The sequence below is a fragment of the Cupressus sempervirens genome, chromosome 7 (genome assembly GCF_028749045.1).
Source record: "Cupressus sempervirens isolate cs-2001-9-10 chromosome 7, ASM2874904v1, whole genome shotgun sequence".
Taxonomy (NCBI): domain Eukaryota; kingdom Viridiplantae; phylum Streptophyta; class Pinopsida; order Cupressales; family Cupressaceae; genus Cupressus; species Cupressus sempervirens.
In genome coordinates this window covers 202,138,452-202,163,686 of record NC_143124.1, presented here as the reverse complement: position 1 = coordinate 202,163,686, position 25,235 = coordinate 202,138,452, and the positions used below count along the sequence as shown (strand labels likewise).

At 34.1% G+C, this 25,235-nt stretch overlaps 1 pseudogene; it reads left to right on the top strand.

Moving 5' to 3' along the window:
- The first annotated feature begins 1,906 nt into the window (after positions 1–1,906).
- LOC149546192 (oleosin G pseudogene) lies at positions 1,907–2,820 on the top strand (annotated as a pseudogene).
- The last annotated feature ends 22,415 nt before the right edge of the window (positions 2,821–25,235 follow it).

The window sequence follows — 25,235 nt, the reverse complement described above, 5'->3', positions numbered from 1 at the left end:
ATCACTAAGTGTGATCTAAAACATTGATGCTAAAAACACAAGCAATTGAATCCAGAAATATACTCACATACTAATGAATTGTGAAAATCTGATAATGTTATTTGTTATAAATATAAATTTTATAATTTGACCCATGTTCGCATTCCATGCTAGTGGTGTTCTAAGCTAACTAAAGTGTGACTTATTATTAACTACATATTTATATTGTAGTTAAGTATAAATTTTCTCATGCGGGAATATCACACAAAAAATACATGAAACTATCATAGTAGTAACATCTGACATCATAAATACATCATTATCCTAAGAAAACTACATCTTGCCATTGAATATATATATAAAAACTTGATTAAGGAAAGTAGAACCCTCACTTAGCAAGTTCTCTAATGTTTTTTGTAAACACCACTTTCTTATACAAAAAAAAAAAGATATCAAGCCTATAATAGTAGATTTCAAATCCATGTAAGTCAACTTAAAACATCAATTCAAGGTCACACTCTTTGAAATCACTTCCACCCTCACTAAAATAAGCCAAACAAATGCACAACATAATTTTATGATACAAAAGAAAAATAGTTTGTGACATCTATCACAATAATATTTTCATAAAATCTAAAAGAAAATACTTTATATTATTCTATCTAATCTCTTTATCAATTAAAATTCCCAGTAGCAATTCCAAACTCCTAACCCTAAATAAATTAGTCATTATTGTAATCCCTTACCAATACCATAATTGTTCACCTTCAAAGCAATCAATAATCCAAGGTGAAAGCATAGAAATAATTGTACAACTAAAATTGGGTTCCAGATAATTCACAATCAAAGAAAGCCCAAAAATCCTTTAGGGCCCGTTTGGTTGTTGGAATACAACTGGAATATGAAGAGAAAATTAGAATATGTTTTATATTATCTGTTTGGTGTACGAAATCAGAATTGAGATTAGGAAGACATATTCCCTAAAATGAGCATATGTCCATGCCAAAAAATACTTGTCACTGGAATAGGCCATTCCTATTCTCAATCTAATTTTTCCAAATTATATGATTTTTCAGATCTTGGGTTGCCAGAGTTCCTATATGCACTCCTTGAGACATCAAAAGATGCAAAAGGTTACATGAAGAGAGATGATTACCTAGGTCAAATGACCCTCCATAAAGTTTCAAAATGAGGATAGGTAGATACCATAATCGTTCTCTTGTGCTGGGGGCCACAACCTCCTTATGAATGAAACTGTGATGCTAGGACCGCTCTGCATTACATTGTTCGAACCAAAAATGGGGAAGATGGAATAACCCTAGCTAAATCACTTTCCAAAAGTATGAATCTGGGGAAAGAAAATTTATTTTTCTATGTGTGTGCATCAGCTACAAGGTTAGGCACACTGACCAAAAGATAAACTAATGTCCACTGCAAACATTTCTTTTAGCAAAAAAAAGAAAGACTTCAGCATTGAAAAAGATAATTTATTACAAATGACTGTTCGCATGAGCAATACTACAATGACAAAATAGTTGTGTTCTAGAGGGTATCAGAGTGGACTGGATTCTTCATAATCAGTTATCTAAGTGACTGGATTCTTCATAATCAATTATCCGATAGTTCTTTGGGAGAGGCATCATTTTTTAGCATGCTCACACCTTGTTACTCTTACCATCTTGGACATTAAAAATAATCAAGAGAAAAGAGGTGATTTCATTTATTTCATTCATGTTCTTTCCATTTGTGAATTCTATTTGTGACTAAACTTAATCTTATTCTAATTCCAGTTTTGTACAACCAAACAAAGGATTAAACTAATCAAATTCCAAGTGAACCAAACTGAACTGAAATTCCCACTTTCCATTCCCATTCCCTATGTCGCAACCAAACGGACCTTATTTTAAAGAACAAACTAGGCAGTCGTTAAAACATAAACAAATTCGTTGGATCCATCAGCTCAAATGCCGCAACCGCCCATATTCCCAATTTTATTCATCTGTATCCCACCCTCAATCACCGGATTTACCAAGATTAAGACAAGAAATCTGCTATAAATACCAGTCAAAATCACATTGAAAGAAACCCAGATCTACAAAGCAGAGCTCTGAAACTTCTTTGGTGTTCGAAGATGGCAGAAGGATACAACAGATTCATGAATAAAATCCATGAATTTGCACCAAACTCCAGTCAGATTTTGGGCTCCACAGCCCTGGTCACATTGGGGGCAATTTTATTGTTTTTCGCAGGGCTAGCCGCAGTGATTTTGGGCCCTTTTTTCTTACTTTTAAGCCCTATTTTGATTCCTTTAGGAGCCCTGCTTTTGTTTTCAGTTTTAGGGCTTTTTTCCGCGGGGTGTTTAGCTCTGGCTACTTTTTTTGGGGTTTCGTGGTTTTATAATTATTTGAATGGCAGGCGTCCTCCGGGTTCTGATCAGGTGGATTATGCGCGCATGAGGATTGTTGATACTGCGAATCATGTGAAAGATTATGCCAAGGAATGTGGCGGGTATTTGCAGGGCAAGAGACGGGATGCAGCACCGGGGGCTTAAATGTACCTTCTTTGTTTTTGTTTCTGAAAGATTTGATTTCCTTCTTTATGGAATGGTTTTGATCATTGCGGATTTTCTGTAGACTTGCAGATTTGTTTTAATAGGGTTTGTTTTCAGACGTTTCAATAATATATCTGTATACCGTGGCCATCAGAAATTCATTTTTGTAAATTCTATCCCAGGAGGGCAAGTGATTCTAGTATTATCTTGGAATTCTGTTGAAGAATTACACTGGTCACTGTGCCAAATTGTGATGAATAAAGCGGCTTCATCTAAATTATTTTGCTTTAGGTGTTTTGACGATGGTCTGATCTGTGAATTCTGTTGAAAAACGCATCAAATTCAGATGAATAAAATGGTTTTGATCTAGTATTTTTTTCATTCGGGCTTTTTTTTTTTTCAACTTCCTTGAATCATAGTTGAGATCCTTATGAACTAGGTTAATTGAGAAAACCATATAAATACATGAAACGAATTTAAAAACAGAAGATTGTTTTGATCACAATATTACTGTGGCTTGGAAATTGAAGCAAATTTCTTATTCAAACTCAAATATGATTTAAGACCGTTCTTTAGAAATTGTGGAATTAGAATACGAAACGTTCAGTTTGCATGTTAAGGAGCTCCTCTTGAATAAGAGAATAAATCCTCATCTATTCAAATCCAATCCGTTATTTTGTTTTGATTGTTACACAATCACCCAAGAGCACTGTATGGACTTTTAACATTTATAGTAGATTATGCAATTGGTAGGGTTCTTTTAAAAACAAAACATTTATGACTAGTTTGAGCTTGGTGATATGAATATTAGGATTTAACTGTGTGATTTTTGAGTCAAACTCATTGACCCATAGGACTGATTGTTTGAGCTTGTTTGAGCTTGTTTCAATTATTTAATTAATTTTATGGATAGGACAGATTTGTCTAATTGAATGTTGTTTGATTTAAAACTAGGAAATGTACTTGTTACATTTTTAACATTATGACAAGACAAATTATGACATAATAACCATTATTTTTCTTTATAGATTTATAGGTTGTGCCTTCTAGTTAAAATAATTATGATATGAATTTTATTTTTTTTTATTAAATTTCATTTCATTTATACATAACAAATAGATATGACCACAATTCATTTTGAGTATTATTTGTTGCATTTCAATAGATTATTTATATATATCCACTATTGGTACAACTATATACTTCATTTTGATAGAAATATAGTAACTACTAGCTTATATATATATATATATATATATATATATATATATATATATATATATATATATATATATATATATATATATATATATATATATATATATAGGCAGCTATTATCGTTTAATTGCAAGGTTATTTTAATCACAGTTGGGATTTATGAAAATGAAAATAGGCGTCTGGAGAACGATTACTCTCGGCGTAGTTTTGTTAGGGCTAGGGCAAGGGCTATGTTTAGGATTACGACTATTCTTAGGGTTAGAGTTAGGGTTAGGTTTAGAATTAGAGTGTGTTAGTGTTAGGGTTAGGGTTAGGGTTAGGGTTAGGGTTAGGGTAAGGACAATGGTAAGAATTAGGGTTTAGGTTACTATTATTGTTAGGGTTAGGGTTAGAATTAGAGTTAGGGTTGAGGTAGAGTTAGAATTAGAGTTACAATAAGGGTTAGGGTTTTAGTGAAGATTAAAGTAAGGGTTAAGGTTTGGGTTAGAGTTTTGAATCGGGGTTAAGGTTAGAGTTAGGGTTAGGGTTTTAGTGAAGATTAAAGTAAGGGTTAAGGTTAGGGTTAGAGTTTTGAGTTGGGGTTAAGGATAGAGTTAGGGTTACGATTTTAGTCAAGATTAAACCAAGGGATATAGTTAGGATTAGAGTCTAATTATGGTAGAGTTAGATTTATAGTTAGAGTTAGAGTTAGGGTTAGAGTTATGGGTATGGTTGGGGTAAGGTTTAGGGTTAGTGTTAGGGTTAGAATTAGAGTTAGGGTCAGGGTTAGAGATAGGTGTATAGAAAGGGTTAGGGTTAGGGTTAGCTTTAGGGTTAAAATAATTGTTAGGGTTAGAGTTAAAGTCCAATTATGGTAGAGTTAGATTTAGGCCTACAATTAGAGGTAGGGGTAGGGTTATAGTCATGGTTAAGGTTAGGGTTGGAGTTATAATAATTGTTAGGGTTAAAGTCCAATTATGGCAGAGTTAGATTTAGGGCTACAATTAGAGGTAGGGGTAGGGTTACAATCAGGGTTAGGGTTAGGGTTAGAGATAGAGAAAGGGTTAGGCATAAGGTTATTGTTAGGGTTATGTTTATATAGAGATAGTGTTATATATAGAGGTAGCATCAAGGTCAAGGTTAGCGTAAGGGTTTGAGTTAGGGTCAAGGTTAGAGTTAGGGCTAGGATTAGGGTTAAAGTCTAGATATGGTAGAGTTAGATTTACAGTTAGATGTAGGGGTGGGAGTAGGGTTAAGGTTAGTGATAGGATTAGAGTTAGGGTTAAGGTTAGGATTAGAGTTAGGGTTAGGGTTAGGGTTATAGATAGGGGTAGAGAAAGGGTTAATATTAGGGTTAGGGTTATGGTCGAGGATAGGGTCAGGTTAAGGGTTAGAGCATGAGTTTGACTTAGGGTTAGAGTTAGGGTTATAGTTTGAGTTAGGGTTATAGCTAGAGTTTGGGTTAGAATTACAATTAGGGTTAGGGTTAGAGTTACAAATAGATTTAATATTATGAGTAGGGTTTGAATTAGGGTTAATGTTAGAGTTAGGGTTAAGGTTAGAGTTTTAAGTCAAGTTTAAGGATAGATTTAGGGTTAGAGGTAGGGTTAATATTAAAGTAAAATTATGGTAGAGTTAGATTCATAGTTAGAGTTAGGGGTACGATAGGGTTAGATTATGGGTTATGGTTAGGGTTAGGTTTATATATTGAGTTAGCGATATATATAGAGTTACATCAGGGTTAAGGTTAAGGTATGGGTTTGAGTTAGGGTTACAATTTTAGTCAGCATAAAGTTAGGGTTAGGGTTAGGGTTATATTATAATTATGATAGAGTTATATTTAGAGTTAAAGTTAGGGGTAGGGGTAGGGTTAGGGTTAGAGATAAGGTTAAGGTTAAGGTTAGGTTTAAGTTTATGGTTAGAATATGAGTTAGCATTAGAGTCAAAATTAGAGTTAGGATTAGGTTAGGCGAAAAGTAGGACAATGGTTAAAGGTACAATTAATGTTAATGTTAGAGGTAGGGGTAGGGGTAGGGGTAGGGTTAGGGTTAGAATTAAAGATATGGGTAGAGAAAGGGTTAGGGTCAGGGTAAGGGTCAATGTTAGGGTTAAAATATGAGTTAGGGTTAAATTCTAAGTTGCAACTAGGCTTATAGTTTGAGTTAGGGGTAGACAAAGCATTAGAATTATGGTTAGGGGAAAAATAGGACCACGGTTAGAATTACGGTTGTTGTTATGTTTAAAGTTACATTTAGGAGAGCAACTTATTCTCCTTACACATGCCTCTTACCATAATAGAGCAATATAAGGATTACAATGTTCCTTATGTAGTTTTATAACTTTATTAGTTGCATTTATAAATAGACAATTGATTAATGTTAATTATGCTTAGCATGAATAGTGTACAATAAAGGACTACTAAATGTTATTGAGGTAATGATTGCACTTAAAATGAGTATCAAATTAATATTATGCTTTAGAGTGGATTAATAGTTAGAAATAAAACATCAATTTTATACATAATTTAATGATCAACATATCAATAATATATCTCATGTTAAAGCTTTAATAATACAAACACAAAGGTCAAAGAAAAAGATTTGAAATATTTGCAAGTATAGTTGAGAAGAATTTGAGCTAAGAAGTTAAATCGTTTATTTATTCTTGAACTACATCTCCTAGTACAATTCTATAGATAAAGTAATAAGTGAAATACTAAAAATTGTGAAATCGTCATATGGACCATGTGTATAGTTCTCCATAATGATGTAAGTACATCACATATTCTTCAGAGATTAAAATTGTATTACGGCTTTTGTTTGTAATATGATCATCATGGATGGAAATGCATCTACTTTTGCAGATGTGTTGCGTACATATTTGGCAACATCTTCCATCTCCATTATCTCTATCTCTTGTACATGATTGATAGATAAAGTTGCATTCTCAAGAGCTTTTACCATAGTTCTACAACACTGTTTAATTATTCGTGCACACTTCTGAAACTCTGTCTCATAAAAATAATTTGAGTCTACTGAAGAAGTTGGGCTCATGTCAACAATGCTTACTGTCTATCAGAGGCTTCCATGCCTTAAAAATATCGTGGAAAACAATTTAGAAAGCATTATCACCAATTTAAAAAAATAGAACAAATGTATACTTAATGAGAGGGATGAATATTTTATATCAATAATGGTCTTGAAAAAATAGAATAGGTCACTTAGTACAATCAATTGTGGAGAAAATGAATATAAAACCAAATTGTATTAAAATTTGTAATGAAACTTTGGGTATTGAAACATGGTAATATTATGACCATTCATGGATAGTGAAGAATAGACAAACATAGATTTCAAATATTGAGTAGCAATGTATTGGTTGAAAGTAATGAAGCAAAAACATTATGATTTATTTCAATTGAAGAATGCCTTTATAATTTGAATTAATAATATGAACTTAATTTGTGGACCCAATTGATGATCATAGTTAAATTTACAAATTAGAGAATTAGCATAATAAAATTTCAGCCTAATGGTACTTGCAAGCATTAAAATGTGCAAATAATAAGGTTATCATGTCAGATTGAGCATATCGAATTATAGTTTTCATTAACTGTGGAATATGAACTATCAATGTGCATAATAAGAATAACAACATAATAGTTGACGATGATGATCACATAATGTAGTAGAACAAATAAATCTTTATTATTAAATAATATGTTTCAAAACATCAATGATTTTCAAGACTTCTCAGTCTACATTCTTCTACTTTTTTCTTTGAAAGTTGTTTCCCACTTTTCATTTTCTCATAATGGTCGTATGTAAGGGGTGGCATTATCCTCAAACCTTCCAGTGACTTAACACGAGATATGCCCACAAATGTCAATCCTACTCTTTCTCTTGGACCTATGTCAATTGTGGCTTTTGAAAGAGTTAGCCCTCGAGATTTGTGAATAGTCAACGCCCATGCAAACCTTAATGGTAGTTGGAAGGTCCTACCCCTCTGCAATGGTGCTATTGGTATTATGTTTGGATGGTGATCATCAAATGGTACTCCAGAGTAATTGTCAAATTCAACTGTAACATATGATGGTGGCTCAGATGGAGTAGTTCCTGGTTTGTAGACAATATTTCTTATATATCTCAATGATCCATTCACAAGACTAGCTTCTATCCATAGATTTGTAGTCAACGTTACTCTTGCATTGTTACTAATCAATAACTCTGTATCAAGTTCCTTGCTTGATAAATCTTCATTTCCATTACCATTCCTTGACTTGGTTGCAAGGCTACATGCAACTGGATGTCTTAAAGAATACAACATCCTCATGTTATGGTTACGAACATTATCATTTGTAGAGAATAAATGCACTACCCTATCAAACTCATCATTGCTTGCAACATCTAATCTTATAGGTGTTCGTGTCATAAGCAAGTTTCAGTGATCTATTTGTGGATTCACATCCCTCACATTTGTGAGAAGCTGACGAAATCTTTGTTGTTGGATATTTTCTCCATCTTGCCTAAATACTCTATCTAGTGTAACCACTATCTTGAATTCCTTCCATAATAACTTTTCCCACCTATTGCTATCATATGTTGGTCTATCATTAACAGGAGGTAATTGCCCCAAATCACCAACTAAACTAATAGATACGCCTAAAAGATAGTTGCAAATTTTTTAGTTACACATATAAAGTAAAATCAAAAGGTATGCATTATATATGACCAATCTTAATAAGAATTAGAAGACATTAATAACACCATGTGATGTACGGAAAGGGATACCTCCAAAGCTTATGTCTGCTTTATGCGGGAAGGCTTGTCTAAGTTGACTATCTATATTTTCCAGCATGTTCTGGCCAATGAAGCTCATTTCATCAATCAAAATATATTTGATATTTTCCATCTCTTGTTGAAAGCTTGTAAGTCTTGCCCCTTGTAGTTAGGCAAAATTTGTAATTGGAATTCGCAACTTTGAATGAATGGTAGATGCTCCTATATTGAAAGCTGCAACTCCAGTTGGTGCAAGCAATAGAAGAGGAGAAGGATTTGTCATCGATGCCATTTGAAAAGATTGATTGATGGCACCAATTAGATAAGACTTTCTCATTCCTATTGTTCCTTGAATTATCATAAACAAAGGATTTCCCACTTGATTGCTATGGTAGTGTGTCAGAATAATGTTGACTGCCTTTTGTTGCTTGTGACTAAGAGTTGTAAAGTTGATACACTGTGGAATGTCATCACACATAAGAAATTCATGCTTTTTCATTTCAGGTATGAAATTTATTGCTCGGATTTTCTCCTCTTCACTTTGATATGCACTACACCAATTTGTATTTCTATCAATATCTCTTCTTCCCAACATGTCAATTTTAGAAATAGGCATATGTTGACCATGATGTAACCTAGATATTATTTCCCACTCATGTTCTGTAGTATTCTCCTGAATGGCTCCATTATCTTTTGTCTCTGAATCACTTGAAGGTTCATTATTTTGTGCATGTTCTTGCCTTCGGACATGCCAAGGATTATAATTGAGGGGGTCCCAATTTGCTACCATAGTATCATCATCACAACCAATGTCTCTCTCAACATTACGAAAAGGTTTGTATAGTAACAACTCAGACAAACAAAAGTTCACCCACTTATTAGAATCTCGTGGAGGAATAGAAAAATACCTAGGAAAAACTCTAACAATAGCTTCTTTCTTTCTTGGCCCCCATTTATTATCTCCTCTTCTTTTAGGATTATATAACCAGGACCTTGCTGCATCAATCAAACTGATACCTTCCATACAAAGTGGTCTTGTTTTATAACCATCAACAAAAGATTTTGTGAGTTCTTCCTCATTTCTATCATCATTGATTACCACAAGTTTGAAAACTTCATGTGAGACATTTAGATTGACAAACTTTCTACTACACTCCAGCAACGGAAGTTCTAATAACATATGGCATGTTTCTTGAGCTCCAATATCTCTTTCTATAACTGTCTATGTTAAAATCTTTCTATATGCCTGTGATGCTAAATCATCAGGATTTTCAAGATTTGAAAGACACATCAACATTTTTTGATATGTTTCAAAGCTTCTCTCTTTTGCTGCATACTTTGCAATATATTTGATAACTGCATGTCTTGAAAGGACAGGTTGCCAATCAACATTAGCCCTCCACAATTGCAGTATGTATCGATTGTGTGTGTTAACTTTGTCATCATTTCTTGCTGGTTCAAATTTTTTCTCACCCGATTCTGCATCGGTATATAACTTTGATCCCTCCAAATTTAATTGCCAAGGAGCATTATACCTAAAACATTGGTGAATACATATGTAGTTAACCCAACTTGTTAAAAAATGTGAAATAGAAAATTTATACATAATTTTGTTTGAATTTGATTAACCTGCAAACCATTCTTCCTCTTTTTTTATGAAGGCATGCTCCCTCCTTACAAACAGTGTGTCTCTCAACACAATTGAGTATTTGTTCATAATCTTGGTCTATACCCATCTTAGCTAGTTGCATTGTATGCTTCAGGCATGGATGCTCACCAAAATTTTGGAAGACCTATAAATGATAATTCATAGATTATTATATTGGATAGAGGTTAGAAACACATATTAATATTTAACTCATTTATAATATGAAACTTACATTTATGTTTCTTTGATGTGGATCATGTCTAGGATTCCAAGCATGAATAATGGAATCAAAATGTCTCTCAGCACATTTTTGTTCATCCTCATTTGACCAATTAATAGTGTCCATATTTGGTGCCCCTTCGAGCCATAAGAAGCCATGAACATGAGGTGAACCACAATGTTGCCACTCATATCTACACCAAAAGTCCTTTACTTTCATACCTTTTTCAAGTATTTCTTTCCTAAACATTGTATTCTTTAAGTGCATGTAATAAGTGACAATATGCAGATAGTTGATGATATTCTACCTTCTCCATCTTTGAGCCTCTTGTGGATCAGTAGGTGATGTACCAAGCATTAGTGCATGTAAATCAGGCCATTGCATATCCGCTGCACTTAATGTGAAGAAAATTGTAGGTGTGCCAAGTTGGTCAAGCAAATCAGTTAATTTTGCTTTACATTTTGCCCAATATGATCTTGTTCGTCTTGGACTTGTTCCAAATCGCATTAGCCTATCTATAAGATTATTGTGAGGCATATTTTCCATATGTTCATGCAATTCATGAATAGTTATTGGCATTTCCTAAAAGCTCCTTTTTGCAAAAATAGATGCTGAACTTTGTGCATGATGTCTCATTACCATGTTCTGCACAAAATACCTAAACCTTGGATGTTTTCCAAAGAGATGGTCCCTATATTTGATCAAATGCTTTACAAATTCATGCAAGTATACCCGCTTCATTCTAGGCTCTAACCAATCCCAACTTCCATCTAGAAACAATGTTGGGAAAGCCATATCCAACAACCCCAATGTGACATACTCATTGATAGGTGATGCACCTATAGATGGCCAATCAATTAAAGTAGATGGAATAGCATCAGGATTATTAACCCAAGAATGAATTAATTCGATTTCCCTTTGAGCATTAGGTGGCCTTGAAGCCATAGAGTTTGTGTGCTCAATTATATTACCTTCATCTATCTCCATGAGAGGACCTAGGAATACAACTTCATTTGCATCAAAATCAAACTCCATGTGCACTATCTTTAATCTATGAAAAATATTCTCATCCCTATTTGAAGGCAAGTCATTAAGAGCACTTTCATCTATCTTGACATCTGCATAAAATTTATCATTTTCAACTTTGTATTTCAATGCTCTATAAACATGAGCCCTATTCATAGTAAAGTTATATCCTATACCACGTTGATCCCTTCTTCGAACAATGATGATTGGTAAATGATCAATTGTGTGTGGCAAGACTTTTGATAATTGTTCAACATGCTGAGGAAAACTAATGGTATGTCCTTTATACTTATATTGACCACCAGTTGGATGTGTAACTTGCAATATAGGGTTTGCATGTGCAATGAGCATCTCTTCACCTTGAGTTAAATTTGCAAGCTCTGGTGGTTGACATCCTGGATCCATATTATTTGAAGATGAAAACCTATGAATTCCTATCTCTTGACGACACCTATTGCATATTGGACCCTCACTGGTGCGATATACTTTCATTCCTACATATGACTCCTGACAAACATAACACATCTTTGGTGTTTTCAAACTATCTATCTGATATCTAAACTGCATTTGGAATCTTCTAAATTTGGATTGAAGCATACCATTTGGATTGGGCATGTTTTCTCTATCACCTTCTAATTCATCATTCACATGGATTTGACTTTCATGTTATGGTGTTTCTGGGACACATTCTACAGATGGAGACTCTTCATACTGAACATTTAGTTGATTGTTTGCATCTATAGGATGTTCATGTATGTCACTTGCTTGCACTTCAACATGTTGTACTCCGCACCTTTGTGTATCTAGAAGGACCCTCTGAGAAGTACGTTGACGATTATTTCTTTGTACATTTATGTTCTCTCTTTCATCATTTTCTAGTTGTGCAACTGACACTTCAAACCTTCTTCTACCATAACTTTTCCTATTTCCTTGATTTAATGTTATTCTTTGTTGTTCTGTTTCATTTTCTATTTGTTGTTGTTGTTGTTATTGATGTCTACAATATTCTCTACGATATTCTCTTTGATATTGCCTTTGGTATTCTCTTCTTGCCTCCTCTGATTCAAAATTTAACCTAGGTCTCACCATAGCTAGTACAAAACTAATATTAGTGAATTAAGCTATATTTTTCATGACACTAAATAATTTTCCATAGAAACCATATAAATTAGTAAACTTTATTTATTAGAATGTGTATATGATTTATTTAAAGGATACTTTATTTAGTAGACATCAGAAAAATTATAGCAATGAAGATTATTATATAAGTAGTTAAATTTATATATAATGTTTGCACGAATGAAGAAAAATTATATTTAAAATGAGTAAAATCAAAGTATCTTTGAATGGAGACAAACAATTTAAAGATTTAAAGATTGTTGAAAAATATATTAATTAAGAATAAATGAAGAAAGTATGAACAATAAATAAGAGAATACATTAAAAAAATTATGAAAATACATTTTGTTAAAGAAATATACAAACATGAAGATATATAATGATTTTTTATTTATGAAACATTGGATACATCATGTAAATATATTATTTTATTTATGAAAACCTTGGATACATCATTTTTAAAAACAATGGTCTAAAAGACCTTTTATTGCAAAACACATGTATACATGATGTCAAACTTTGCAATAGAAAATGGCAACACCAAAAATAATAGGCAATCCACTTTATGAGATAGTGAATTCCCATTTTCAAATACAATAGAGTAATACCCAAAAAAGATGCCGACCTCTACTAAAAAAACCCAATAACATATTCAGTACCATTGTCTTAGTATCCACCTTCCATTAACCCATTCATGAGATCGATGTAACTGCGCTCGAGAATAGGGTTGTAGAGTTTGAGTATGTGGAAAGTAAACTTCGTAAAATTGTCATCGACTAAGTGGAGACTTAAATTTATCAACAACAATGCCTAACCACCAAGAATCATTCTCGAAGACGTCTACTGCAAAATCCAATGGGATGTATTGTGGAAGAGAAACAATTGGAGGTTTAGGTCTAATATCCTCTAGAAAAAGCTCCTCTACAAGAGGTTCTTGTGTGACCTCATCAGTTATAAAATTATCATATTGAATGAAAAACTTAGGCCTGGGAGCATTGGCCACATGTCCAATAATAGTGCCAGGGAACCATGCTCCCTAGAAACCATCCTCATGAGAACGAACTTCAACTTTTGTCCTATAATTGAAGTTCATGTTTTATGTATACCTTTACCATTAACACAATAAAAAAAAATATTTGATTATTTCATTATAAACATATAAATCAATCCTCAACACAAAGTTAAATATTTCTAAAATATTCATAATAAAATGCATATGATCACATAGATGTAAACAAAGTAATATTTATTATTCTACGAAATATTTGCAATCTAATGTTTCAAATATGGTGACATTGTCATCCACTTTTGTAAAATTACATATATTTTTAATGACAACTAACAGTATAATAAATTGCTTACTATTATAATATTTTAAAAATGGTGGCATTGTCTTCCACTTTTCAAAGATTGATGACTAAAAATGAATTTTGATTCTTTTAAAATTGCACATAAAAAATAAACATAAATTAAATGAATATATGGTTACTCTAATTTTCAAATAACAAAATTGAAAGTATAAATTTAATTTTTCTTATTTAGAAACAAATAAATTGATATTCTAATAAAAATATATGGCGGCATTATCATCCACTTTTGAAATATTACAAATATTTTTAGATATAGCTAACATTATAATAGATTGTTTACTATTATAATATTTAAAAAATGGCGGCATTGCCTTCCACTTTTCAAAGATTGATGCTTAAAAATAAAATTTGATTCTTTTAAAATTGCACATAAAAAATAAACATGAATTAAATGAATATATGGTTACTCTAATTTTCAAATAACAAAATTGAAAGTATAAATTTATTTTTTTCTTATTTACAAACAAATAAATTGATATTTTAATGAAAATATATGGTGGCATTATCATCCACTTTTGAAACATTACAAATATTTTTAGATATAGGTAACATTATAATAGATTTCTTAGTATTATAATATTTTTAAAATGGCGGCATTGCCTTCCACTTTTCAAAGATTGATTTGTAAAAGTTACTATTTATTCTTTTAAAATTGCATATAAAAAATAAGCATAACTTAAAATAAATATATGGTTACTCTAATTTTCAATCAACTAAATTAAAAGAGTAAATTTGATTTTTTTTATTTAAAAATAAATAAATTGGCACTTTAATAAAATATTTGGAAAATGGCGGCATTGTCATCCAGTTTTCAAATATTAATATATAAAAATTAAATTTAATCTACATGTAAATTACAAAACTATTATAATTGAAATAGTAATCTAATTCAGGTACTCTAAATCAATATACTAATCTTAATGAAAACATTACAAATATTTTTTCAAATATAATTAACATTATAATAAATTGCTTAGTATTATAATATTTTGAAAAATGGCAGCATTGCCTTCCACTTTTTAAAGATTGATGCCTAAAAGTTAATATTTATTATTTTAAAATTGCATATAAAAATAACCATTAATTAAAATAAATATATGGTTACTCTAATTTTCAAGTAAGAAAATTAAAAGTATAAATTTGACTTTTCATATTTAAAAATAAATAAATCGGTACTTTCATAAAATATTGAAAAAATGGTGGCATTGCCATCCATTTTTCAAATATTAATATGTAACAATTAATTATAATCTAAATGTTGAGTACAAAACTATTTTGATCAAAATAGTAATCTAATTCAGAATATTAATATAAATCAATATATTAATCTTAATTTAAAAACTATTATAAATTAAACTACTTTTGTAAATGAAAATAGTAATCACTAAATTTATAAATCACTATTAAAAAAAAATATTGATATGGCAGCATTGCCATCCATATGAAATATTATGGAAAAAAAAATACAACATTAATCTATAAAAAATATTGAAAAATATGAAAAAACAATAATCTACGCAAATCATATCTAAATATATAACATGCAACTATATATAAATAATGCATGAAACATGCAAATGTAAATTTGAATACAACAATGTAAAAACTAAGAAATCTAATTTAAAAAATAAATTACAACTAAATGTAAATAGTGTAACTACAATTCTTAATGAGGATAATAATCAAAATGCAAAATAAAACTTAATATAAACAAAAAATAAAGAAAAAAATTAATTTGCTTTTTGACCTCCTTGTTGATCTTCAAATGTAGAATGCTTTTCCAAATGATTTATCTCCCTCTTTTCTTCCTAAACAAAGTGTACTCTATCTCTCAACAAAAATATTGAAAGCTTTACTCAAAACTTGTCTTCTGCAAATGTATTCTTCTACAAATGAAGAGCAAAAATGAGAGGAGATGAGTGTTTTATAACGAGAGAGATAACTCTTCATCTCCCATGAAAAAAACTCTTCATCTCCCATTAAGAGACTCTTCAATTTCCACTAAAAAAACTTTTCAATTTCCACTACTCCACTCAAATTTGAAATTCAAAATAATATTGAAAAATTAAATTTTAAAAAAATAGACATATCAAATGTCTACACATCGTCATTGATAATAAAAAATTTTAAAAACTATAACACGATGTGTTTCGCATGCGTTTCATTCAAAAAAAAATTAAAATTAAAAAATTAAATGAGGTGACAGGCCACCACCCCGGCCACCCCATACCTATGTTACTTGGCAATGACAGCCGATGTTGTCAGCGGCAGTTACTGCCGTCACTGACATGTGTCAATGCCGGCAGTAACTGCCGCTAACACCAGTGACTGTCATTGCCGCAGGCCGCGATCACTTTTTATATAGTGTTGTGTTCTTTTTGTTTTTTTGTTTTTGTTTTTTTTGTTTTTTTTTTTTTTTGTATATTTTTTTAAATTTTTAAATTTTTTAATTTTAAATTTTAATTTTTTTTTAAAAAAAATATTTTTTATTTTTTATTTTAAATTTTTTTTATTCTTAAATTTTTTTATTTTTTATTTTTTATTTTTTGTCACTTTTTTAAAAATTAATTTCGTATGTTTTTCCATATTTTAAAAAAGAATATATGTAATTTTTAAAGAAAAACATTATCATATGGTAATGCTAATTTCTATTTTTTTTCAAAAAATTATTTATTTATTTAAAACAATAATTTTTGATTTATTAAAATTTATAGGAGCCTATTTTTTCGGACCCTATTATTTCGGGCTCCATTTGGCTTCCTCTTATTTTTGCTAGCTATTATTTCGGGAATATTTTTTATTGTCTTTTATGTTGGCCACCTATTATTTTGGGAATGTTTTTTATTTAAAATAAAAGTTTGTAACTACTCCCTTTTCTTTTTTATTGACAAAGAATCTTAGCATATTCCTGTGTTGGGCATTTGTGCTATCATTGTATAGAACGCCTCTCGACGTAATAAAATTATATTAATAACAAAAAAAAAAAATTAAACAAATTATGAATCGTAAACTATAAAAAAAAAAATTTAATTAAAATTCAATTACACTATTAATTAAAAGTTCTATGTTTGTTTGAAGTTTGAAAGATATATTTCTATTTGAAATTCTAACCTGAAAATAATATTATTCATATGATCAAAAATATTGAACTCACAACAATCTAATAAAAATTGGTGAAAATTAATTTTTTTATAAATTTAATAATATATTGAATGAACTTCTCATGGCCTTTTGTACTGATGCAGTTGCTAGTCCCAAATATTTTGATTGTAAAACATCATGTTAACTGTTTCTCTATTAAAGGTTAAAAGTATTGGCTTTTGGGTTTCATCCGATGGCAGTTAAATGAAATATGACAGTATGATGTGTTATAAAATTCTTTCTATTTTTCTATATTACGTTTGGTGAACTTAGATGAATTGGTATCTAAATTAATTATCTTTGAGGCTCCTAACGTTTGCAACCTAGAAAGAAGATTTTCTTTATTGCCATTTACCTTATATGTTTACGTTAACTATACGCTAGATAGTTTAAATAGATAAAGCATTTCATAGAATTGCATATGGTTTGAGCTTAAAATAGGAATATTATAGTTTAGTCCAGATAAAAAAAAGTTACTTTCAATTTTTCTTGGGATAACCATATGCAAAAACTTGTACTTATATCATTTGTATTGGTGGTGTGATGAGCAAGAGATTATATCTTTGGGTTCAAACAATTTGTTATCTTGCTTTTGACGACAATCTTGGCATCTATCGGAAGCTTCCATCAAGTATTTGAATCTGGTTGTTCATTTTGAATCCTGTAAAAATGACTTGTTAGTTATTTGTTACAATTTTTAACAGAAAATGAATATTTTTTATTTTTTACAAGAAGTTATAAAAGATAGTTGCTTAGTGAAATTGGTGGTTAGTTGTTGTGATAATTGTGAAAAACCTTTTTATTTAAATTGAAGAGTATATTATTATCATGGGAAAATTACTCTTGGTGCAGAAGAAGATGAGTATGGGTTCTCCATCTTTCCTAAGGATTTAATGACTGAGAAAGCAAGATTGTACATTGGACAACCATGAGTTACCTAGTCAACTCATAATACAAAAAAAAAAACATTAAATGATTAAAATAACATAAAATAGTTACCTTTTATATTGAGATTGTGGTGTAGTCACCTTAATATAATTCTATATATTGACACCATGTTATCTTGGTTGGTGACCTGTTTCTCCCTTGGGCTGTTGTATTTTTTGTTTTAAGCTCCATTGAAAATATTTTGAAGGGGGGAAGAAAATCGCTCTGCTAGGGTTTTCTTGCTTCATGTGAACTTTCAATTTTTTTTGCATACGGCCCTTTGCTTGCACTCCCCTTCTATCAGCACTTGTCATACCACATTTATTGTGAGAGTTTTAGGTTAGGATATAATGGCTCCGGCCAGTGGTGAACCAGATGTTTTTGGTGTTCACATTGCTGCTTCGGACTGCCATGGCGCCGCCACCGAACAAACATCTGTGCAAGTTTGTCCCGAAGGTTTTCGATGAGGTAATCCTAATATTATCCTTCCTTTGCAAGAATTTGATGCTACATATGACTGGTTAGAGCAACATACCTTGATAGGGTATTTTGTTGGTAGGACTCCTCCTGAAGCTATGCTCAGAGAATGGGTCAACAAATGCTGGAATCCTCATGGAGTCCACCTTGATGTTGTGCAAAACCTTACCAAAAGTTTCTTTTTATTTTTCTTTGCTAATCCCTCGCAAGCAGATGTGGTCTTTACCAATGGCCCTTGGTCTGTGTGTTCCTCCCTGCTTGTTTTTTAGAAATGGTCCCAAGAATTCACTGCCTCGGATGATAAAAAGCTCAGGGTTCCTGTATGGGTCGAATTCCCAAGTCTACCCTTGCCTTGTTGGCCTTTCATTGAGTCTATTTCCCAAGCCCTTGGCAAAGTTGTTACTAAGGAACCTGAGAAATTTTTTAATGCTCGTCCTCAGCGGTGTGTTTGCATTGAAGTTGATCTTTCCAAAGATCTCAAGGATTCTATGGAAATCTAGATTGGAACTCAAACCTTCTCACAGAAGGTGCTTTACTTGAACCTACCTAACACCTATTATAGGTGCCAGTCTACGAAACACAAGATTAGGGATTGCCCTTTGGCTATGCCTAGGGTCAAACCCCAGCCTAAAGCGGTGCTTGTCAAACAGGCTGAAGGAAAAAAAGAAGAATGGGTTACTGTTGGGCACAAGGGCAAGCCTTCCTTAAATCCCTTGGCCCCTAAGCCATCCTATGCAGCGGTTACCATGATTCCTCCTACTTCCATAGAAGTATCAATGGCTACTAGCGTTGAGCCACCAGCGGCTTCCATTGCACTTGTTCTGAGGGTTTCGCAAGTTTCAAACCCTACTGGTTCGCAAGGGATCAAGGCGGCCACCAGGGCCTCACCCTTGGCTAGGGCTCGTACTCCTCTTGCAGTTTCTTCCATAGTACCACCAGCAACAAGGCATTCTCGCAGTCCTCCTGGACGTGCAGAGATATCAGGGGTAAAATGGTAGGCTGTAAGTCCAGAGGATTTCTCGTTTGACTTCCGCCCAGTTTCTACCTTTTTGCAGAATAGCTACTCCTCTCTAGAGGACGAGGATGATATGGAAGAGTTCTCATGAACTTCCTCTCATGGAATGTTCGAGGTCTTATAGACCTCCCCAGAAAGTTCTATGTTTGGGATACCCATCATAGACTTGGAAATTTAGATTTTCTTTGCCTGCAAGAAGTTAAGATTTCTGGTTTCATGCTTTCTGATGCATGCCACATCATTTGGCAGGATAGTGTTATGTTTTCTTCTCAGCATGAAGCTGACCAAGGTGGTATAGTTACTCTCTTGTCACCTCGCCTTCATTTTGCTATTATCTCGCATGATTTTGACCCCACACATCATATTATTTGGCTTTTGCTCTCCATTAACAATCATTCTTTTGGAGTCATTAATGTTTATGCCTCCAATGATGCTATGGAAAGGGCACAAATGTGGGTTTGGCTTGCTGACAACTTGCCGCCAGGTACTTGGGTCCTATGTGGGGACTTCAATATGGTTGAAGTGGCCTCTGACAAAGATGGCGTTCTTCCTTTCTGTTGGACAGTTGGGGAAAGAGAAGCCTGATTTTACATGTGACATAAGTTGGGCCTTTTTGATCCCAATACAAACCGCCACCATGGTAGTGGGGCCTGGTACACTTGGTCCAATTTTTGAGCCAATCCTGACCGCATTTTGAAACGTCTTGATCGTGCTATGATCTCAACGCAATCTTTTTTCTCCTTTTCTGAAGATCATGATTTGCCTGTCATTCCCCTGACAGATGTGATGTTGTCAGACCACTATTCTATTTATTTTGGCATTTCTTGGCAAACAGCTATCCCCAAGGTGGCCAAGTCTCAATTCTTCCTCAACACGTTTATGCTATTGCATGCTTCCACCATCTCCCACATCCAACGTGTCTGGAATTTGGAGCCACGTCCGCATTCCCATTAAGGTTGGATTTAATGGTGGAATGACACCATTACCAGAACTGCTCAATTTTTGTGCATCTATGGGCGTCAGCTAGCAATCTTCAGAAAATGGTCTTATGAAGCCAACACCCTTGCCCTCAAAAAAGCCTCTGAAGCTCTCACCTTCAACCCCTTTGATGTGGAGTTACAAATTCAGCTTTCCAAGCTTTGCCATGATAAGCAAATTGCTAATAACTATGCTGCCCGAGGAGCCCAAATTAAAGCCCGTCTCCACTGGTTGGAGGTTGGCGACAAAGCCTCGAAGGAGTTCTTCCAGGCTCTCTGAGCCCATCACACCAATGTTGGGATTAAAAAGATAAAACAGGGAATTGATGTTCTTTCCACTCTACCCGACATCCTGCAAGCATTTGTTCTTCACTATGAGAATGTATTTGCTTCGCAGGGCAATTTGGTTGCTCAGGAGGAGGCTCTCAAAAAGTGTATTGTTGTTACTCCAAACCACCTCATAGTTGAGCACCGCGCTTTCTATGAGCAGCTTCTTTCCCTCTGAGACTTTAAAGAGGTAGTTTACTCCATGGCGGATGAAAAATCCCTTGGGTGTGATGGATTTCCTTGTGAATTTTACAAACATCTTTGGGAGAAAATTGGTCCTGATCTACACAAAGTCTATCTTGAAGCATATCATTCTAAAAGCCTAGGAGCAATCATAAATAAAGGAAATATTAAATTCATACCTAAAGTTGGTGATCCTGAGGACATATGCAATTGGAGGCCCATCACCCTCTTGAATGTGTCTTATAAGATCATTGCCAAGGCGCTCTCTCTCAAAATCTACCATATGCTACCTTTAATTGTGCAACCTGAACAAATTGGCTTCGTCAAATCCAGATATATTCTTGACAACATCATTGTTTTCTGGGAAGGTATGGAATGGGCCCGTAAGTCCAAGCAGCAGGCTATCTTTTTAAAGATAGATTTTGCTAAAGCCTATGATCACATTGAATGGCCTTTCATTTTGGCTATGCTTTAGGCTCTGGGTTTTGGTCCAAATTTCCTTCAATCCATGGAGATGCTCTTTGGTGATGCTAATGCTTGCATCACCATCAATATTTCACAATCTAAAGCTTTTGGGTTTTTTCGCTCCATTAGGCAAGGTTGTCCGCTAGCTCCAGCGCTTTATGTCCTTGCTAATGAAGGTTTTGGTTATTTACTTGCTCACTCTGTGTCTTCAAGACTGGTCCTTGGTATTTCCTTGCCTAATTCTTCCTCCTAGTTAGTCAATGGTCATTTTGCTGATGATTCTTTTCTTACTCTTCTTGAAGATGAAGAAAATATTAAAAATGCTTTGAATTGTCTGGACACTTTTTGTCAAGCCTCTGGCTCTACCATTCAATGGCATAAAACGCTCTGTTACCGCCAATCTTTCTTGCCAGCTCCACCTTGGCTAAGCTAGTTTCAATGGAAATGGGTTACTCATGGAGAAATCTTCCACTTTCTTGGCATTCCCTTTGCTTTCCAGGCTTCCCCTGTGGAACTTTGGAATGTTGTGCTTGCAAAGATTAGCAAAAAGCTTGATTATTGGATCACTAAGCCACTTTCTCTTGCTAGTAAATTCTAGATTTGTTCTAAGATTCTAGTTGCCACCCATGTGTACTATTCTTCCTGTTGGGCTCCCTCCAAAGCTTCCTATCTCAAGCTAGAATGTTTGCTCAGAGATTCTGATGCAAGAGCATCTAGAGGTATAAGGGCAATCCTGTGTCACCCAAAAAATATGTACTTAGACTTAGTTTCTGTTTCATGTGTTTTCATTTCTGGATACCCATTTGGGTCAAATAAAGGTCCCAACTCTCACAGTTCCACTATCAGAGTTCTAGGATAGAGTATTTGAACACCTTGGGATACATGTAAATGCCAAAAAAATAAGAGTATGTAATTGAGCCATCATTTTGGTGAACTAGGAGGAGTAAATTGGCCAGATGAATGTAATTGCAATTTAGAGCATTCCAAAAAAAGAATCAGGTCAAAAGGCCCCACGATTTGAAAGTTATCGCAGTTTTTCAATTTTTGGAGACCTCCTAAGAATGCTTCAAAGTCAGGTTAGGGGCATTAAATGACCTCAAAAAGGGCCAAAAAATGGAGGACAAGAAAATCTGTCCATAGGGCTATAGAGTGCTTTGAGAGCTTTCCAAAAATGTAAACGGTTCGTCAATCGGAGCTACGATTCAAAAGTTATGCCTCTCGAAAGTTTGGTTACCGTTTTTGGATTCTTCTAGATTTGTACCAACTTCTAATGCAGCTTCTAGAGCCTTCTACTTGGTCGGTGGATGCCTACTAGCACTTTCTAGAATGTAATCCTAGTATTTAACCCTCCGGGGTCTATTTAAGGACATTTTTGGCATTGTAAAAGGCAGTTCGGAGTGGAAATTGAGAGGAGGTACCAAAAGGAGAAATTATCTCCAGTTTTGTGCTATTGTAAGCCCTTAGGGCATGTTTTGAAGTCTATTTTCTCTATACTTAATGTACTATCTTATTTTCATAGTTAATACAATTACCCTTTTCCTATTGTGTCCATTCTGTGCTTGGGTTGTGTCCCCATCAGATTTTCTTTGGGCCTCTGGTTCTAACCATCATGGTTTTCACAGAGTTGCTTGGGATTTCTGTTGTCTCCCAAGGGAATCTGGGGGTCTTGGCCTACTTTCCACTCGAAAGTAGGGCCTTTCCCTTTGTGCTAAATGGATTATCAGAGCTATTTCTGGAGATGAAACCTGGAAGATACTAGTAAGGCATTGCATTTCTTCTGGCTTCCCTATTAATAGACCAGCGTGGAAGGTGATTGGTTTTCAAACCCTTCTCACTATGCATGAACTAGTGGTCATACAAGGCTCTTTTGTTATAAAGAGCATCTGGAAAGCCTGGGAAGTTATTAAACCTTGGCTTCATTGGGTTGGTGATGAGTTTCGCAATGGGCTATCCTTAAATCAATAGAACATTTGGCGGTCTCCCCTGTTTGCCATCCAGGGCACTCCTCTTGCCAAGACTCAAGGTGTCAGTGCTCTGCATTTCTTTAAACATGGCATCCGCACTACCAAGAATATTTTTTCAAGAGTCACCATGAATTTCAGGTCATGGGAGGATATGAAAGTTCAGTATCGCCTTGTTAGTTTTGATCGCCAGACTTTTGACCTTTTGTTGTCTTCCATCCCTTTGCACTTAGTTCATAAAGTGGGGATTCAGTCTGTTCGTCCTTGGTGGCATGATTGGAAGTGGTATCCTGCCACTCCATTTACCAATTATAAGCCCAACATGGGGTATAGATGGCTTTCACCCCACCTTCCAATGGTGGACATGCTTAATCAACGGTGGCATTTGCAATCTTCTCTTTCTCAATGGAGAAAACATTTCGACACCATTTGGAGTGCCATTACTGAACCTAAGATTGCCCACTTTGCTTGGTGCCTTGCCTTCCAAGGTCTTCCTCTGGGGCCTCAACTCGAGCACATTGGGGTTCTTGATCCCAGATGCCCCTTCTGTGGTCAACCTGAGTCCTTTTTGCATATTTTTTGGTTTTGCAAGCGTGCTCAGAATTATTGGCACTGGATTCATAATTTTTTCAAGCCTTTCAGGCCCGAACCTTTTTCATGGCACATGATCCTACTGGGTGATTCCTCCAGAATTCCTCGGAAGTTCTCCCAGATTTGGCATACCTTCAGGATGGAAATTTTGTTTTCTCTATGGAAAGATAGGAATGCAGTTTTATTCACTCACAGTTTTTTGGATGTTAACATTGCAATGTACACTAAGGCATGCATTTGTAACAATGTCATTATGTAGATATAGGTGCAAGCTAATAAAGTTTCCTTGGAAGTTGTGCACTTACAAGTTTTGTTAAATCATTGGGGCAATGCTCCATGGACCATTGCTAGAGTGCCTCTAGATGCCTCGGCCAATGCCTCTTTGTCCTGCGTTCACCATTCTCGACGTCAGTCCTCTGGCCGCCATTCACACATGTCGCGCCTCCAAGGTCCCCGCCACCACTCTCCTAGCAGTGGACATGGCGGCTGGAGGCACCGCTCCACTTCCCCACCACGTGGTGGTTCTGGCTGGTCCCTGGCTCCTCCTCCTAGGAGAGCTTCTAGCTGGTCCCCAGCTCCTCCACTTGGATGGGCACACTCTAGCAAGTTTCCTCGGCTGGCCTTGGCAATTTCTCCTCCGTGGCTAGACAAGAAGGATGCGGAGATTGCGACTACCCCAGATCCTGCTGACACTGTTGACGGCTAGACTATTCCTAGTCCACCCCACAATCCCACTGATGCGTGGGGATTTCATGATAAAGATGATCCTCCCTCTGCTGGTACTGCCTTGGCAGCTTAAAAGTTTTTTTTTGATGAATAGTTAATAGTTTTTGGCTAAGGCCATGTTTTTTTTTTCGGCTTCGATCGTCTAAACTCATTCGCGGGGTGATCCTATATCCCCCAACCCCTTTTTTGTGAATTGTAATCTTAGTAAATTTTATTAATTGAAAAGGACTATTCATAAAAAAAAAATATTTTGAAATGTAAAGGGTTTTAGGCACCCTTCAAAACCTGTTTTTACTTGCACCTATATGTATGTGTATGTACATGTGCATAAATTAATATAATGGTACAAAATAATTATATGATTAAATTATCAAAAACATCTATACTTGCACCTATATGTATGTGTATGTACATGTGCATAAATTAATATAATGGTACAAAATAATTATATGATTAAATTTATGGAGATGGCACAAAAAGAATGATGTCAATATATTATAAAATCATAAGGAAGGATAACCTTTATGTTTATCTTTGATGTTAGCTCCATATTGTTT